We start from the raw sequence: 5,078 nt of genomic DNA on the forward strand, positions 1-5,078 counted from the left end.
CCAGCTCTGTATTACCTTGTCTGCATTAATGGGTTCACACCAGGTCGTACTTGCCTTAAAATATCTCCATTTACTGCATTTTGTTCCACGAACTCGTTTGGGATGTGAAAATCTGGCAGCAAGACAGGACTTTCGAACTGACCTCTCAATACAGACGAGGCCTTTCGCGCATGGGCTGTGTGCGTGTTTTCAGCGACTCACATACGCTCTTTTTTTAGAAATGAAAATGAAAGAAATGAAACGGGCACTTTTTTAACTTGCTCTTGCGATGGTGAAATCTAAGTCAAATAGTCTTTTAAACACAATTTTCAGGATTTCGAAGAAAGAGTGGAAATTCTAAAATGGATAACCATAATTGTGTTCCTGGAGGCAAGTCGCTCATAAAAATATCGGAAATACAAGTGAGCAGAGACACATACACATACACACACACACACACACACACACACACACACACACACACACACACACACACACACACACACACACACACACACACACACACACACACACACACACACACACACACACACATACACATACACACACACACACACACTTCCCCGATTAGAAATAGATTGAAAAATCTAGTATTTCAATTGTGTACCTGGAACCAACCAAACTATATTTATATTTATAACAGCCCTCACAGCACCCACTCCCCATAATTTTTAAAAGTTGATTTTAAACTTAGCCTATATATTCACAAGCCTCAGATATGGCCTTCCCATCACTGTTAAGAAGCACCCAAAGCAGATACGGTGTCTCCCTCAGGGAAGTCCTCCTGGTACTTCTGGCTCTCATGTAAATATAGTTGGTACAAGCTTTTTGTATTTTCACATCGCAAACATGTCCTTTATCGAAGAGTTGTTGGTAATGACGCACGACATTGCCTTTCCAATTGCAGACGTCCATTAAATAAATCACCAAGCTTGCCATGTTTACAGGAGGCACTCCTGCATGGTTCATAATCCATTCATTGGCAGCGAGGGTTTGGGAAGAACACACCCATCCACGGTTATTCAGGCCTTGCACCGGACCACATCGTCGAGAATCTGCAGTACGGGCAGCTGCAAGATCTCAGCTCTTTGGTTGAGCTGAGAATTTTCTCCAACTCTTTGGTTGTGCATAAGCCCACCATTTTCTTTCAGATAATTTTCCAAGTATTTTTGACTTATTTTAGAAGCTTCGAGCCATTATCGGTCTTCATCTTTTTGCGTATGTCAGCTTAGCTGCCAGAGTAGCTATCATTTCTTGGAAGCGCGACTGTGTCGCTGATGCAGTGCCCCTGTACCAGTACACACTGGTACTCATTTCGCCCATGTCGGAAGGATGACGGGCTGAGTCAACCCTCTGGTTTATTAATTCAGCGACTAACGGGGCTTGAACTCAGGACCCGAGGATCCCAAGCCACCACCTTAACCACTAAGCCAACACCAGGCTTTGCCATTATAGGTAACAATACTTCTCACACATGATATATGTAAGCATGTTCTAATGCTCACCGTTGCCACAGGTTTCTGCACATGTGTGTGAAGCATTCAGTTGGTGGGGCATGTCATTTCAAAAGTTCTGTATTGTTGAAATGAATTTAAACAGTGCAGTCTGCAACTGGTGTGAACCTTCAAAGTTTTCCTTAGTCGATGTATTCCACTATTATCCCCACCTTTTGGGTGGGGTCAGAGTGGTCAATGAAAGAGTCCATGAAATACCTGCACAGAGCAGGAAATTCTGAAAGCATATTTCTTCACAAGACACAAAATCGAACTAACCAGCAATGCCCCTGTTCCAATACAGTTGCAGTATAATAAATTGGCCATAATCAGAACAATACCAGGAAATATTAGAACAAACTACAATTGGAGGCTATGTGGGGTTCAGTAACGATTGTTCAAAGATCCCTTGGATGAGCACAATATCATCCAGTGCAAAAACATCAATAAGTCCCAACATGGTTCTTGAAACATGATCCGAGTAAAATAGCAGATACTGTGGGCCCTGAGAGGGCTTCGTTTTACCTGTTGACCTGTTAAAGGAGATTATGTTCAGTGAGAGCATTACTTGGGAATGTGGACCATTACTAAGTAAAATTAACACAGTGCATCATGCAATTGGATCTTAATTATTGAACTTGGAGAACTGATAAAGACGTTGTGAGCCCTGTGAAAGGCAAAGCACATCCACATAAGTTTAAAGCTTGTGATGCTTGAGGATTCTGTTTAGCATTTAGGTAGAATACATAAGGGGTGCAGCAGAGTTGCTCCTACTGCCTGGTGGTCTGTTTATTTGAGTCCCCGTCAGCCTATTTTTTGGCAGCTAATTGGACTCAGCCCCTCATGGAGCAGAAGCCACAGAGCAGCAGGTCTGCATCACCATGGCAGTGAAGATAATGGCAAAAATGGAGAATGGGGCAGGCTGAGAGATATGGACAGTGGCATGCAGTGGTTAAGGCTTGACATGCTATTGATGTAGGCCGAGGCGAAGGCTGGGCAGGTTGATCTTGGCTGGAAACTGGACACGGTATGAATGGAGCTGTTAGAGGTATTGTTGTGGGCTGGGGTTCGGTGGCAATAAACGACCACTAGGGGGAGCCAGTAGGGTCATCTCCACCGAACACCCCGGAATTTAGGTCGTAACCTTCGGACCACTCCGAAGGTCACGGGTCACTGAAGGACCATGCTCGCCAATTCTCTGTCTGCGTGGGGTCGGGTTAATAGCCAAATTTCAATATACCTAAGTACCCACGTCGTCAAATTACTGGAGAGGTCACGGACCTCGGGCTGAACGGGCCGTTTACTGAGCTCGAACCAGGTGTAAACCGAGCGGGGATCACCAAGGTCCGTCGGTCCAAATGAATAATTACGGCATGTCGGCCTCCCTAATTCCCAATACGCACTGTGCTGGGTCAATCAATGGTAGAAAGCACAGACAATGAGTTGGTACATTTAACAGATATTTATTTACAATAATAAGACAGTGCAGACTTGATCACGAATAAAATGCAATGTCCAATGAGCAATCAACACATACAATTCCACTTAACAGACTGGCGACAAACATACACCACACACACGAAATGGACTTCGTCGGGTCTTTATTCAGTCCTCCAGCCGAGGAGGATAGTTCAGCTGGGGGAACAAAGCCTGGCCGGGTACCTGTCCTTGTGCGGTCACACCGGACTCCAACCCACCACGGTGGGACTCGAACTCACGATCCTGACTGCCACGAACGACGATCAAGCACCACGGTCCTGGCTGCTCGACCACCACCACCATGAGGAGCCCCTCAAAATACCGCAGACCACGATCGCAGACGACCACGACGGGCCAAGAGCAAAGACGACGACTCTACTCTCTTCCCCTCCCCTCTTTACCACGGCTCGCCACGTTTTCTTATCCTAACCCCCCCCCCCCCGCGGGTCGAGGGTGTTATGACTCTTCACTCGGCCGAGTAATGACAGAGTCGAATGAGGGTTTTCGAATGATACGATTTATTTCAGAAGATGGCACTACGCATGCGGAATGCAGCCCAAAGGCCCTTCAGTCAGGTGCCCCCGGACCACATTGAGATTCTTACTTCAAAACAGTTGTATATATAATCACACAAAAGCAGAAATGGGTGTGGACTACAAGTGTGTGCTTAAGGGATAAAGAAATAAAGAAATAAATGCGGCAGTGGGCTTCTTTCCCCCCTCCCTAGGGGCCCTCAGGGAAGTTGGATCAGTCAATCCTCAGATTCGCAACCCAACAGTTCATCTTGCAAACTAATAACTTTCTAAGACTCCTACACCCCTACACTGGCACCTGCTGATAGCAAAGGCGAAACTCTGGTGATGACTAAGAACAGGAATGTGTGGGATATCAGCATACACAGTTTTCCCAAGGACATGCTGTTGTGCAGCTGCAGAGCCATAAAGAGTTATCAAAGACATAGTGAAAACAGCATGATACATTTAAAGCAACATTTTAAAGCAAGGTTTGAATAATACACAATTACAAGCAAGGTTAGAATCCCGACAGCTGATTAACACACAGCTAATGGTCCAAAATATGACCACCTAGCATATCATCATAACAGTTTCCCTCCTTGGTCATATTTTGACCATACCCAGCCACACCTGATACTCACCAGCCGAGTGGACCCCTATTTGGTTCCTGTAGCAGCTACCCCTAGGCCCCCGTGCCTGCCAAACGGGATTTGCAAATGCCGTGGATAGCCATCAACATTCCCCAAATGAGAAGTCCCCAACTGCCGGTGGTTCAGGTTAGCTTCTGTTGCCTTTATCTTGCCCACTGCCACAAGTCTCCCATTAAGTTGTCATATACAAATTTGATGTTAAGTCCACACAATATTAAAGGCACTACAAGTCTATACAATATTAACAGCAACATTATTATTTAGGCAATTATACTCAACACTAATTACAACAATAATATTTACAATATGCAAATGTATTAATGGGTGAGCAGCACTGTGAGCGCTCAAGGCATGGTGTAAGCTCCTTTCTCAACTTGCGCTAGAAGACAAAAGAGTCTCATGAGATGCATATTTACATATAAGGGTCATACAAGTATTTTCCATACATTCCTTCACTATCTGGTATTGTCCATTTTCCACGATTATGCATATGCTAGTCAAAACACTGCCACATCTATCATAAACCTCCATCAGCATTTTACTTGTAGATTTCCTTTCTTTCTTGTTACAACTTCCTGTATCTTCGTGTGTAGTGAGATGTATGAGTCCATGTTTGGCTTACCTTTTCACTTGAAAGTTCGTTGAGTAATCAGTAATACCTGGAAGAGTCTTCCCCCAGGGCGCCCTCCGCCAGAACACCTTGTTGGCTCCTCAGCTGGTGGGGGTCGGGTCTGGTTGTGGCCCCATACAGAGGTCCTCGGGTCTTCCTCCATGAGTTCGCTGTTAATTATTATGATGGCCTGGGTGAGGGGTGAGGCTTCACAGCATTTCTTTAGACAAATGGAAATGAGACGTTTGATCAGAAATACTCCAAAATGATTCCCATGATGATTATGATTGCTGCCCCTACCAGGCGCAGTAACCAGTCTCCCCAGTCATGA

Source organism: Eptatretus burgeri, chromosome 9 (genome assembly GCF_056783735.1).
Source record: "Eptatretus burgeri isolate ZD-2024b chromosome 9, Ebu_testis_v1, whole genome shotgun sequence".
Classification (NCBI taxonomy): domain Eukaryota; kingdom Metazoa; phylum Chordata; class Myxini; order Myxiniformes; family Myxinidae; genus Eptatretus; species Eptatretus burgeri.